The following is a 14,827-nucleotide window of genomic DNA, read 5'->3' on the forward strand; positions in this document are numbered from 1 at the left end:
CCTTAATGCCACATAATAATGAGTGAAACAAATGCAAATAAGGCTTTGACCACCTCATTAGGTGCTCCAGCTCTCCTTTCCCTACTTTTTCTGCGAGCTATGCAGCCTCAGTTCAAAGGCCCCAGCTCTTTAGATAGTAATGCCTTATGTTTTTCTGCTGTAATTCAGTTGAATTAAGCTAACCAGATTCAGGGTTGGTGCCTCCCAGGTTAGAGCCCACCCTTTCCCTAGCAGGCTCCCTTCCCTGGGCAGACCCGATTTCCCCTTGGGATCATGGTAACTTGTTGCACTTAGAAAAACAACAGTGAGGACTCTGCCCTTTCAGTCAGAAATTCTGCCTTGATATTCAGAATGATAATGTCCCTTAGCTATAGTTTGGAAAGATAATAGGTTCCCGGTCAGGTGTGGAGAAAAATACTGTCCCAAATTCATATGCAAAACAGTGAGTGATTGAAGTGGCTCTAGGATAAAAACCAGGCCAATTCTTACCAAGCCATTAGTCAGCATTTCCGGGTTATTTTACTCAGTACTCTTGTGGAAAAAGAAGGAAACTCAAGTTAATTAGATGATTACTTTGTGCCAGGTGCTGTGCTAGATGATTTATGTATGCATTTTAACCCAATAGCACAACCCTGTCAGATGGGTATTACTGTCCTCTTGTAGAATGAAGAAACTGAGGCTCAGAGAAGTTGTCACTTGCTCAGGAACTTACAAGTAGTGGAGTTGAAATTCTAACCACCTCTGACCATAAAGTCTTATACTCTCTTACGAAATTCTTTCTGAAAAAAAGGAAAAAGTTGCAGAATATTCCAGTACTGCCTGATGACCTTCCAAAGCTTTCTGACCATTTAGCTGGAACTAACTGCTTAGGTAACAGTTGGAAAGTAGTGAGTATCCTCACTGGAATTATTGAAGAGGAGGTTGCTTGATCAAATGTGTACAGTGTGTAGAAGGAATTTGTGCATCTGACAAGGTAGTGGTTTATGTATCACTAATGGGAAATTAAAAAAAGAAAAACTTTGTCTACGGCCATACCACCCTGAACATGCCCAATCTCATCTGATCTCAGAAGCTAAATAGGGTCTGGTCTGGTTAGTACTTGGATGGGAGACCACTTAGGAAGACTAGGTGCTGTAGGCTTCAAAAACAAAACAAAACAAAAAACAAACAAAAAATACCTTCAATAGTCGTGTATTTGTTTTAATGCATATTAGAATAAAAATAACTGGAATATCAGCTTATGATTGCACAGATATTACTGTTTAGACACAGCTTAATAAAATAAAAAAGTGATTTTACGGAAACACACGAAGTAGATAATAGCGATCCAAAGATATTCCAAAAATTGTGATACTAGCATGTGGTTGATGATGTTTGGGAATCATCACAATTATGAATGGACAAATAATGTAGTGTCACTCCTAACTCTGAGAGTGTAACAGTGAGTGTAAGTAGCCTACGGTCACATCCTAATTACCCAGAGATTACATCCTAATTACCCAGAGATTACATTCGACAAAATAGATTTCCTAACTAGCTCTGTCTGTCACCCAGCTCATTCTTGGGGCACCAAATTCCACTGTCATCTCATTTGAAATCAGGGAATTCAAATTAATTTGAGCCTTGGCATATCTAAAATCTAATTAGGCAGATAAATGTAATGCTACAAAAGTGAAAGAAAAGGATTTTTAGATGACCCAACTTTGGGGATTCAGAGGATCACAGTTATTATAAATAATCATATTAATGGCATCTCTTTACCAAGAAACTTAACCTCTGTTTACTTTTTAGTCCATCCTAAACAATGGCAGCAAGTAGGCAAATTATTTGAATCAGTGTTCTAGTCTCAACTCTGTCACCAATCAGGTGTGTGACTTCAGGAGGCTTGTTCTTGAAGGCACTTTGCCTCTCCAGTGCTCTGTGAACAAGCCGTAGGTGAACATCGTGTCTCCAGTGTGGTTTGATATGAGTTGTCAGTTCAGGGAAGCCCTACCTTAGGAATGGTAATTGAAAACAAATCAGGAACTCAAAGCTAAGTCTTAGGTGGCGTCTGAGCAGGAGGTATCCAGGGAATACTCAAGTTCAGATTGGGTTAAGCAGTAAATTCTAGGTCCTTTGTATCTTACCTCATAGAATCCTTAAAATCCACTTTTATAGATAAGAACATTGACACCAAAATAAATATTGAATCATTACATTGTATACCTAAAATTAATATAATGCCATATCAATTATACATCAGAAAAAAAGAGAAAATTGAGGCTAAGTTTGGGAAGCTTGTCAAGGTCACCCACCTCTCAAATGGCATGCCTGAGACTGAATTCAAGTCTGGTGGGCTGAAACCACTGGGCTTATTGCTTCTTAAGGTTTAAAATAGGCATGGGAATGCAGCCTGTAGATCCAGATTCAGAGTCACCTAAGTTTAGGGCAGGTGAGGAGAAGAGCCAGCTGTGGCAGATGCTCAGGCAGGCTCAGCACCTGTGGAGGGGGGTGACAGACAAGGAAGCACAGATGGGTCATGGTTTTCTAGGTAGACTGCTAGATTTAAGGGGCTCAGCACAGGCTTGGAGGAACAAGTGCCTCTGCTTGGTCAAGCGGGCACAGGTGGCGGAAGGGGCAGGAGAGCCTGGCGATCTATGTATGATATGACTAGGGAGCTGTGGTAAAGCCTAGATTGCAGATGGCAGAGTCCTGGGCCCAGAAACCCCCAGAGAGTCTACATCAGTCAGGCCTGCCCTGTTTGCTTCTCAGGAGAAGTCTATATGTTGGAGTGAATAGTATCTATTCACCTTGGTCTAGTCCAAATGGCTCTATAACTAATTAGCTACGGAAAGTGGCCTTATTCTTTCTCTGTTATTTTATTTTTATTTTTTATTTTTTTTTGTTTCTTGGTTAAGAGCTCAGAATCCAAGTCACATAGGCCCAGAGTAATTTGTTTACTAGTTGTACAACCTTGGGCAAGTTACTTACTTGCTATCAGCTTTGTCTCCTCAACTGTAAAATGAGGATAATAATAGTATCTCCTTATAGGGTTGTCATAAAGATAAAATGAGAGAATCTAGGTGAAGCACAATGACTGGCTCAATAAATGTTAATTCTTATTGTTATTATTAAGTGATAATACTTATGTGCGATTAAGTCTTTCTGCTATCCAAGGACCTGGACTTAGTACGGCCAGATGTTCCATTTTAATCAACAGTACCATAACATTATTTGAGTTTAATCATAAGTTAATTTGAATCCAAATTCTTGCTCATAATTGTCAAATATTGAGGGAAATTATCATGATTATTTTATAGTCAAATCCTCCCATTCTCATAATCCTCCTCTGGCCCGTCTCACAGCTCAGGCATGAACAAAGCCTCCATTGCTCTGGATCACGCGTCATCTCTTAGAGGACGAAGGCCAGCACTGGCCTTCACCCTCTTACACGCAATTTGGCCAGCAGGCCCCTTCTCGTTGCCTGTCTGAGTCTCCAGGGAGCAAGGAGGGTTATTCATAGTGTCGGCTCTGACCATGGTGCCTGAGGACATAGATATATTTTTAGTGTATCCTCCCTAGGGTCTGGTTGAAAAGGTCATGCCTATTTTCTATGCCTAATGTCAGCTTCTGAATAAACTCATTCCTGTTAATAGCACTCGAGCAAAGTCAGAGTGTGGGTCCCCATTCCCCTTTTTGGAATGTCATTTTGCTAATGACCTATAAGGGAAGTACTTTGTAAACTCCAGAGCATTTTAGAGAAGTTCTGAGGGAGAGGATGAGGGTTTGTGTCAAAGACTGCCTTGGGAAAGAGGGGTTAGGTAAATTCAGGTAGCTTCAGTGGGGCTGAACTAGGACCACAGAGGGGTAGATATCAGGAGAGGTTTTGGATTTTGTGATTTTAACTCATCAGAGCTAAGCAGGAGTGGAGTAGCACATTGACAAATAATGAATGCCTTACCCCTGTGTGCGTTCAAGCACAGGCCTCCACTAGGATGTTGGTGATGAGTCCTGTGGAAGCAGAATACTGGATGAGGTGGGCTGAGGGCCCTTCTGCTCAGATCCAGTGATTCTGAGGGGGTGGTGGTTGGGGCTATTCTGCATGTTGTGACTGGGCACTGAACAAAATGAACACCAGAAACATAAGGTGCAGCAGCCCTGATAATAAACCTGTTTGTGAAAATAAACCTATTTTCCTGGGGCTGATTTTATGTTTCAATTTCCCCATGTCTTTCTTAGTTGGAGAATTTTATTTGTCTGCTATAATAGTTAGATTAAATAGGACTAAAATACATTTTTTTCATTCTCCTTCTATATTTCAATAATAATCATCCTAGATTCATCTTACTGCATCTTTTTTGGCCCATGAGAAAACTGAGGTGGGTGGGTTAAGGGACTTCCGTAAGTCATACAGGGTGTGAGCAGATGGAACCTTCTGGATCCTGGTCTAGTGCTCTTTCTGGTAAACCAGACTGCTCCTACTGTGGGAATCGAGAAAGCTGTGAAAACCAGGGCACTGAGCTCAGTGGAAGTCACACACGTTGAGCCCGGAAGGCCACCTCCTTTAAACATAAGTCCTCGCTCTGTGGTAAAGTGCTCGCACATGGTAAGTGCTCAGCAGATGTTTGTTAATTTGAACAAGGCAATTCTGTCAGTGCCAGGCACCTAGCTAGTCCTCCATAAATGGTAATTGAATAAAAGCAGCACAACTTTCAAGGGCTTTAGAGAACAGACCACCAAAGCCCAGGACACATAAAAAAGCCCATGGCTTGTTCTCATGTTCTCTATTCCTGAATTTGTGGGTAGGTTCAATCTCGGGATAGTAGCAAGGCTTCCTGCATGCCTCGAGGCCTCCTGCCTTAACTTCAGTTTTGGGCTTGAGCAAAGAGGAGTCCTTCTGAGAATGCTTCCTACGAACAAGGGCAATGGGCCCAACAAGAGCCCCTGGTCATCCGGGGTGAGTCATTGGTAGACAACAAGCAGCTGCTCCCCGTGCCCTGGCCTTGCAGCATCCCTGGCATCAGTCTCCCGTGATTAACAGACTGTGCTTAGCTGTGATCAGCAGGGCTCCTAGTCCAGGAATGGCTAGACTCCAACCCTGGCTCCTGTGAAGCTCCTAATTGGGCTCTACCTGTCAGGAGGTACCAGAGATTTATTGATATTTTGGAAATGCAACTTTGTACTTTTGACAAATAGTAAATAGCACATTGGTGCTTTCTCATTTTGCAGCCCAGTCTACAGGAGACTTATGGAAGTCTATGATCTTACTCCTTCTTAATTGCTGAGCAGTCTTCCTCTGTTTTTATCTGTGAATCACCTAGGACACAGAGTCATTGTGATTGGCTATGAGAGTGGCTTCAGACATCCTAAAGTTTCCTGGATAGCTTGGGAGACAATTGATACAATATAAAAGACAGCTTTTTTTATTCCTTTTTGATTTGAGGACTTGGTTAAAGAAATGTCAGTAGATAGAATAATATTTAGGTTTTTATTCTATGCCAGGAGTGCTAAGAAAAGATTACTAGTGTCAGGGCTGATCACTTCTGGGAGGAAAGTGATCACAGCTAGGAGCTCCACTAGCCCTTGAAGATGATGAGGTATTTGCATCTCTGCTTTTCCTGGTGAGGGGAGACAAGACACCCAACATGGAATAGTGGTTAGGAGTCAGGATCTTGCAGTTGGGCTAATTCAGTTCAAGCTGTACCTCTGTTACCCATTAGTTGGCCAAGGTCATGCCACCTGGGGCACTGGGGACAGCATTTGCGTAGCTGCTCTTGGTTTCTCCGGGAAGCAGTACTTCACCCAGACTGGAATCTAGTAGGCTGGCTCCCGGGCATATGTTCATTGTGGGGCAGGGGTATGTTCCCATCATCATGCTAAGCCTGAGCTGCAGCCAGTGGGTATTCCCTTGAACACCATTCAAACGAGGCAAGAACTTGGTTTCCTAGGCAGAAACTCTGGAGACTAAGAGAATCATTTATAATCTTTTTCCTCCACTCAGCATAATTGATGTCCTCTAACTTTTTCTGGGTGAGCTCTTAGACTGGAAATAATAAGGAAATCAGACTGTTTGTATTATTGGTGGCATTAATAACTAATACTTACCAGGGACCTACTTTGTGCCAACTATTGTGCAAAGCCCTTTCTGTGTATTACTCCTAATCCTTGAATCCTACAAGGTCAGTTTTATTTTCCCAACATTATCTGCAGGGAAACTGTACTTAAGCGGTAATCCCCACTTTTGCCTCCTCACTTCCTGCTCCTTTCAGAGACTTTAAACTAACAGGAAGAGAGAATTATTCAGTAAATTGGGCTGAAGTAATAGATTAGTTGTATAGGAAAAATTGAATTATATCCTCACTTCACTCTATTCCCTAAGTTAATTCAGGATGGTTTAAATAATCCACTGTAAAAAATAAAAGCAAAATAAGGTTTTAGAAAGGAGTTTACAAACTTTGGATAAACTCAAAAAGCACTGGATAAACCAGAAAGGAAAATATTGATAGATTTGTCTGCATTAAAAGGTGAAAATATCTAACTCATTTGATCCTTCTGAGAAGAGTCAATTAGATTAAAATGTATTAAAATGATTTACACGCTGCAAAGTAGAATAATTTAAAATTATTTGGAATCACTGACAAGAGGATTTAATCTATTTATTTACTGATCCCAATTCAAATTCTATCTTTATCCCAATTATCACTTGAGCATGTTAGGTTCATGTTCATTAGAGTTGTTTTAATAACGCATAACTGGTAGTTTATTTCCTACCAGTTTTCACAGCAAAGATATCCATCACTTTTCTTTTTTAGAGTGAAAGTAGCACCTAGCTAATGTGTGTTAATTCATTCTTTTAAATAGTTCCTACTAGAAGGACACAGAAATGCTTTGGCATAGATCCTTAGGACTTGGAATTATCATAAAACTAACAGCTCCCTGGATTGTTGGAAAAGCTTTAAGGACAGGGAAGGAGTCATACAGAGGGAAACAGGGCAGAGCCACAGAACTGGGGAAAAGGACTGGGCTGAGTTTTATTTTCTTAGAGAAAACAACATGGGCTTGGAACTGGCAGATACGGGTTGAATCTTGACTCCTCACTTACTAATGGACATCTCTGGGCAAGTTACTTTACTTCTTTGTTCAAAAAAGATAATAATAATGCCTGCCTCGGTTGGGTTCTTGTTAAGATTAAACCATCACACAAGAGAAAGTGTGTAAAGCAAGGAGTCTGTGCCCTGTGGTAGTTCCTCTTCTTTCCTTGGTTTCCTTTCCTTGTTTCTCCCCAGCCCATTCAGCCCCAGCTCTCTATCCAATGTATTCAACAACCTTACATTGAAAACTTACTCCATATTTGGCTTCCAGAAGGTGCAGCGAGTACAAACAGAAAAAGGCATAGTTCTCATCCTCAGGTTGCTCACAGTGTCTAGAGACCTGGACACTTAAGCAAATAATCCAAAATAAAGTATTGAGAAAGGTTTATACAATTCTAGGGGAGCTTTGGGAAGGCAGTGCCTGGAGAAGCTGGGAAAACAATCTAGGAAATGTTCTAAAAACTATGTACTTAAGTGGTAATCCCCACTTCTGCCTCCTCACTTCCTGCTCCTTTCAGAGACTTCAAACTAACAACCAGGACCCACAATTAGGTTTTCAGCGAGAAGGCATACAGCGTGTTAACAAACTGGGTAGCTGCTCCAACTTTCCAAGCCTCTCCACAATCAGTGTCTTCCACATTCTTGAGCAAATTATTGTGTGCGTCAAAACAGCTTGTTCTGGGAAGACATTGCTTCAGCTTTATTCATGGATGAGGAGGGAGTACCGTTCTGATCTCACACAAATGAGTCTAAGTGGCTTTCCTTATTACAGTGATGGTAGGACTGTGGCCATAAGGAAGATCAAGGAAAAGACAGTCATTCTCTCCAAGGTGATCAGTAAGGAAGTGAAACAAGTAAGGTAACTGGAAACGTGGGGCTGGTGGCCTCGAGGAATGATCCCTCCCGGAAGCCTGAGCTGCACAGTGATTGTCGGCTGTTAACAGGTGGCACCTTCGTCCTGTGGAATGGATTAGGAGCCTCAGCCTTGGGGCTCTGGTTCTTGGGTTATCGTTTCTCTAGAGCTGTGCTTTTTAGGGCTGTGGTTTTATAGAGCTACAGTCTTTCTGTAAAGGTACCTCTTCCATTGTTAGACGATTCTGTGTTAGCAACTTTTCCTTACCCTTCCTATAACTTCTACCCATGGGTCCTTATGCTGAGTGTAATCCATCCTCAGCTGTCATGTTATCCACGGGGTGCTTTCTATGCATCATTTCTACTCCCTACCTTCAACTATTTGCTTCGTTTGATGGGTAGGCATTATTACTCCAATTCGTAGAGGAGGAATCTGGGATTCAGAGAGGGTTATCACCTTGCTTGAGATCACAGAGCCAGTATGAGGCCTAGGCAGAATTTATATTCCTTTCTGACTGACTCAGAAAAGCCTATACTTTTTACCACCCCCTCATGCTATTTTTTAAAAACCGTTTTCTTTATTGTGGTAAAATATACATGATATGAAATTTATCATTTTAACCATTTTTTCACTATACAGTTCAGTGGCATTAAGTACATTCAAATTGTTGGACAGTCATCAGCTATTTATTTTTTAAGCATTTAAAGATGGCAGGGGTATCCAAGTCTATTGGTAGTGGGCCAGAAGACCATTAATTAAGATAATCTATATGTTTGTGGGCCAGTGAATTTCTACTTTGTAACAGTGACTTGGCGAATAATTACTTGGATGTGACTCAAATGTTCATCTGAATTTCTGAGCTTTTTTAATATTTATTATCTTCTGTCAGGAATGTTATAGCCTCCCAACTTCAGGAAATTAAAAGAGAATATCTCACTATTATGTTGCTAATCACATTCAACTTTAATTACAATTGCTAATTGATCCCAGCTATTGGCTTGACATCTGGGTACAGCAGGCACACCATGGCAGTGGCAGGCAGGTAAATTCACAAGAGAACTCATGCGGGTTGCATAATTAGATAAACGAGTGCTTCTAAAGACCTCAGGTGGTCCACCTTGGGGGCAGCAACATGCTGGGTTTCTGGAGAGGTTGGATATCAGGACTCCTTTAAGTTTTCTCTTCACCAGGCTGAACATCCTTATTTTTCCTAATAAAGAACACGTTCCAAAGCCCTTCAGTGAGTGCATGCCCTTTCAGCCTGTTGATTAACTTTCCAAGTGTGGCATCTGGGATGGAACCCAACACTGCCACACTGCCATGAGACTGCCAGTACAGAATGGAACACACCTTTCTAACGTTGGACGCACCTGCCACCCATGCCACCCTTGATAGCATCAGCCTCCCTGTCGGTGCTTTCATGTTGCTGGCTCATGTGAGCTTATAGCCAGTTTAAACTCCAAATTTTCTTTATATATAGTATTGTGACACTAGACCTCCTGACCTATGTCCTTGCAAATAGGCTCTATTTCTATCAAGAATGAAAAATATGTGCAAACGGCTATGCTGTGAACCTTACTCACACGTGCTTTTCCCCTTTTTTTCTTACTTCCAAGACTAATGGGGTAATATGTCAGTCTTTGTTTTCCTCTTCAAACAAAAAGTAGGGAATAAATGGGGAGACACTGGGCTGTTAGCTGTTTAATATTGGTTAGGAGAGACTGAGTTGGGTTGAAGTTTGTGGTTTTGCAATATAGTACTTATACTAAAACTAGTCTTTTATATTCTCTGATCATTATGCTTTGAAACTAGAGATCAACTGCAAAAAGAAAGCAGGAAGAACCACAAATACATGGAAATTAGACAACATGCTACTGATGAAACTAGTCTTTTAGGTACAAAGTAGCTGGCAGTATCTGGGAGCCACATACTGTTTAACTCCCAATTTTTTTACCTTTGCAAATGGGGGCTCTGTGGCTTGCCAGGTTCGGCCAACCAAAGCATCACTGGCTTGGGGAGTATATAAAAGCATATCGTGGATTAGAAAGCAGGGCACAAATGATCGTTCTTTTCATATGCCACCCGTCAGATCTCATCTTGCAGTCAAGAGGGGTTTTCTATGTGCCCTCAACTTGGTGCCATTCTAATGTTGATAGAGAATATTTTTGGAACCCTGTTCCCAAGAACTCTCAGGTGTCAGATATTTAGGTCGCTATTCTGATTCTGACCAATGGCGGGAACATACATAGGAGAGAAAAGTATCACTCTTTTCATAGATAGACAAGCTCCTGATACCTAAAGTAAACTTTGGTAAAAGTTGGATTGGAGGACCTGATGCTTGTGTGAAGTTGAAGTTCATGCTTCTACTGTTCATCTCAAATCTAAGTCATTTAGATTCACATACTCAGCCACATGGCAGAGTGAGCAAGCGAGTAACTGGGCCTGCAGAACAGATATAAAGTCACTTTTCTAACCATCCACATGCCAGGACTATAGGTCTGCAACACCTACCCAGTCATAGGTTGAACAGAAAGAATGGCAGGCCTGCCCCAACTAGGAGGGACTGCCCAGAGGTACGTACCACGTGGAGCAGAAATGAAAGAGGCAGTGTTTAAAATGGTGATTCTGCCCATCGGTAGTTGCTACATCATAAGTGTGAGCTCTCACCCATCAAATGGCCCACTTCCTTAGCAGAAAGTGAGTAAGGGGTGGGGGAGACCAGGGCATTTCATCCAGTTTTCCTAAAAGAGGGGAGAGGGCACAGAAGGCCCTTCATCTACTAGTCATCAGTATCAGTTTTGAAAAGTATGGTGATGGAAGGAGGTTAGATTTTGGGTGGTGAACATGCAATGCAATATAGAGATGATGTGTTATGGAACTGTACACTTGAAACTTATATAATGTTATAACTGATGTGACCCCAATAAATTTAATTTAAAAAAAATAATGCTATTTGTGCTATCCCTTGGAGGACATCTCATTTGTGACCTAATTCAAGGGCTGACGACTGGGGAAAAAAGCGTCAAGCTGAAAAGATGGTGGAATTTTGATCGGAGAAAAAATGTTATGACTGGAAAACTCTCCATGGATTCTGCGAGTCAGTCCTTGGTTTATGCAAAGCAGCACCTGTGCGTCTGTGCTGATGGTGCAGATGTAGTAATTAACCACGCTGAAATGCCAGCCTCATGCCTGGGATTTGGTGAGACTCTTCCCCCTCTGGGGATGGGGGTGTGGGACTCCATCTTCAAGAGAAACAAACATGAGAGGCAGGTGTGGAAAGACTTTGAAATTTGTGACTACTTGGCTGGTGAACATTGCCTCTTGTTTCTAAAGTAACATTTTTGAGAAAAATGAAACTTTTCTCAATGTGAGAAATTTTCTCATTGTATTTGTATTTTATACTGGAATACACTGTGGTAATGTTAAAAAATCTAGTAATGTTTAAAAACTATAAGTGAATATTGAAATTAGGCTGAGATAAATTTAGGGTCTGGCTTGTTTACCTGTGAGGGGCCTTGGCTGGGTTAATTCACTTCCCAGAGCCTCAGTTTCCTCACTTAGAGTGGAGATAATCATAACTACCATGCAGGGCTATTGTGCAGGTTAGAGATAGTGAATGTAAAGTGCCTAGTCCAGAATGAATTGTGTGTTTGATGATGGTATATATATTTTTTCTAAATACTTTATTCTGAATCACAATGGGTGAATTTATAAGTTTTACGTATGCACCACACTAAATCCAGGAGGATATTTATTTTTTTATGTGGTCAGAAAAACTAGGTCAGATTTTAAAGTGGGAATTAAGAGATCATGATCCAAATAAATCCTTTCCGGTCTGTGTTATTGATTTTTCCAGAGAATTAGGTTATCCAAACATTTGCAGATTCCCTGGAGTCTGCAATGAAATGCCAGATGTGGCTGTTGTGACAGAATACAGCCCAAAGCAGTGTTTGGTGGGTGTTCTGCTCAACGATGACTTTCCTCTCAACTGGAGTTTCCAGTAAGAGCCAGGCATTTGAGTGACAGGAGACACAACCAAGCCCTCTTTCCATCAATGTTACTAAAGATCTATTGCCACCCGAATATATTATCTTGGAAGAGGATTTGTGCTATATCATGGGGTATGGATGGGAATGGGTGGGTCATTATACCTAAGCAAGGATGCCTAGAGGAAACAGGATTTTGAACTGGGCCCACCCACTGGTGCCCAGGGGAGACCTGGCTGGAGATGCTGGCAGCAAGTCCTTTAGCATCTGAAGAGTATAAGCACAAGCAACAGCAAATAGTCCTTGCAGGTAGTAGGCACTGGCAAGGTCTAATTAATTTATCTAACAACTACCGTGCTGGACACTGAAGGTTACAAAAACAAATACTCCCTTCCCTCAAGAACGTCTTGGTCTGGTGGGAAAGACAAATAAGCAGAGTTATAGATCAGATGATAGAATTCCTGGGGGTGTCAGGTGCTTGGGAGTAGCGTCTAGTCCAGACTGGGCATGGGGAATGGGCCATGGAAGTTTTCTCAGTGGAGGTGAGCTAAGGAAGAGTAGACGTTGGCAAGGAGGAGAGAAGAGAGGTCTTTCCAAAAAGAGGGAACAGCATGAGTAAGAGAAGCTGGTCCAATCTGGGATTGTAAATAGATTGGCATGGACAGAGCTTAGAGATGAAGGTGGAGGTGGGGGGTAGGAGTGGTGAGAAATGAGACCAGAAAGATAAGTAGAGAGTTCCGAAATGGGCCAAAGTAGGTACAATAATTTAGTATTAGATAAAAATGGAATTTAGAATAAGTGAAGAAAGGAGATTGTTTGAATAAAGGATTCAGGATGACTGTCTAACTGTTTGGCAAAAATGCCATTAGATCCTTCATGCACACTTTTTACCAAAATTGGTTGGGGACAGCTTTAAATTTTCAATATAAAAAGTGAAACTTCAAAAGTACTATAAAGATGTACTCATATATGATTATATAATATCACAGTGAAAACAAGCAGGCAAACGAGTAATTGGGAAAAGTATTTCTAACATGATCTCTTACTGAGTATAATGAACAGAAAAGTTCAGGTTGATATCCATAGACTAGTGGGTATTAGCAATGTAAATAGCAGGACAAATAGCTTCTGGTCTATAATTGTGGACAAGTCTATGAACATCTAAATTTGTTTTTAAGTGGAACATATGTACAAGTGAATCAGATTTATTTAGAAGAAATAGTGACTTTTTTTCCGAGATAATTGAGACCTATTAGCATTCACAAAAATGGGCATAGCTGAGCTTACGTGAAACAATGTCTCCACTGTCCCTGTAAACAGGCTCTGCATGTCATAGAGAAAAAACAATCTGTGTGGGCTTTAATTTGTTCTGGATGAGGGATTTCACATCAAAATGACCTGTGTGTCTTTTTGCAGCTATGCCATCGTTTTGTTGGAGATTGCCATACAAAGTGACCCAGTCTTGGTCACACTTTATTGAACATATTTTTAAGTGAACATATTTTCAAGTCCGCTTCTCTATTGCTCAACAGTGAACAGTGCGCCCTACCCTGGTGGAGAGCAATGTTGTGTCTGATTTGTTCACATATGTTTGAGAGGATAAGCTATATTCATCATCATCGTCATCATCATCATCATCATCATCATCATCATCATCTTACCACCATTATCATCTATGTTTGAATAGCATACGCTTTCGGTTCGAAAAAGCACTGAACAAAAAAAATCTCATACCCTAAACTCTTCTGGGCATTAGAGTGAGTTCCCCCATCCAAATGTCGGCCTGCTGAGTTGAAGGAGAGCAGAACTAAAAATACTCTGGCTGCATCTGGAGTACAGAGACCCTTTGGGATTTGTTTCATTTGACCACATTTCAATCATAATGATGTTGAGCATGGATTTTATTTCCCGGAATGTGAATCCTGAAATAAATTCTTCTCACCCTTAAGTTCTGTTTATTTATTTTAAGAAATTTCTCTCTAGGTTTATAAGTTCTAACAGATCACAAAAATTATATATATTTTCAACAAAGACCAAAACTGTCTTTAAGAGAAATATAAGGTGAATGAGGGTGGGCATGGTTGCTTGAAATTACTTATCATTTCATTATTTTAAATGTAAACACCTTGGGGATTGTGCATGTTGACCAATATTTTCACATACTTCTGAATGCCATTTAACAGATAAATCAAGGGACATGGCAATTTTAACCAGAGCAACCAAACATTGTTCTTGGTACTTTTAAATAAATGCAAAGAAGAACAAAAGGAGAGATGATAGTATATGATGAGAAAAATCTGTCCCATTTCCCCCAATTTTCTGGTTATGCCCAGCTTTAATATATGTTTAAATAAAGTAATTTTCAACAATCATATAGTTTAAGCATAATCTCACAGAGACTGAAAACAAAACCAAACAGACTAGCGCTCTTCTTGGAGATTGGCTCATTCTATTCACCACTTGTCATTAATACCTGAAAGTGGATTCTCTTAGACAAGTGCAGATGAGCAAGGTCATTTCTATACTGAGCGGTAACTATCTATGGAACTTGTCTATGGCAGGGGCTGGGCTGACAGTGCTTTGTTCTCTACAGGAGTGAGCTGAGCATGTGTGTGTGGGAGAGAGGGTGTGGGCTGTGGGAAGCAGTGGGGTGTAAAGGGCCTGAGCAGCACTGTTAGAGTCAATCAGTGATCAGCCCGTGTTGGGGAATGCTGGGAACAACTGGATGTCTAGGAGGGGACTTTGGTGAAGATTCTTATATGCCAAGTTGAGAAAGTCACACTTGATCAGAAAGGTTCCCTGTCACCTCTTAAATGGTGGGAATGACATGGTGGAAATAAGAGAGAGACAGGTATTGGTGGCAGAATAGAATTTTCTTTCCTTCATGGTTAATTAAGGCACTTGGGGCTCTGAGTTCC

General features: G+C 41.0%; 1 protein-coding gene and 1 pseudogene across 9 annotated transcripts in view; both read left to right on the forward strand.

The window, feature by feature from the left end:
- Window positions 1-14,827, forward strand: part of APTX (aprataxin) — a 117,351-nt gene that overhangs the window by 81,218 nt on the left and 21,306 nt on the right. The window contains exon 13 of one of the 9 annotated variants that reach the window (XR_001595071.2): window positions 10,895-12,661. The exons of the other annotated variants lie outside the window; for them this stretch is intronic. The gene's annotated coding sequence lies outside the window, so the exon portion shown is untranslated. Of the gene's footprint in view, window positions 1-10,894; window positions 12,662-14,827 lie in introns of those variants that run through there. 9 annotated transcript variants of the gene reach the window in all.
- LOC118601385 lies at window positions 1,022-1,140 on the forward strand (annotated as a pseudogene).

This window comes from Rousettus aegyptiacus, unplaced genomic scaffold, assembly GCF_014176215.1.
Source record: "Rousettus aegyptiacus isolate mRouAeg1 unplaced genomic scaffold, mRouAeg1.p scaffold_m13_p_3, whole genome shotgun sequence".
Taxonomy (NCBI): Eukaryota; Metazoa; Chordata; class Mammalia; order Chiroptera; family Pteropodidae; genus Rousettus; species Rousettus aegyptiacus.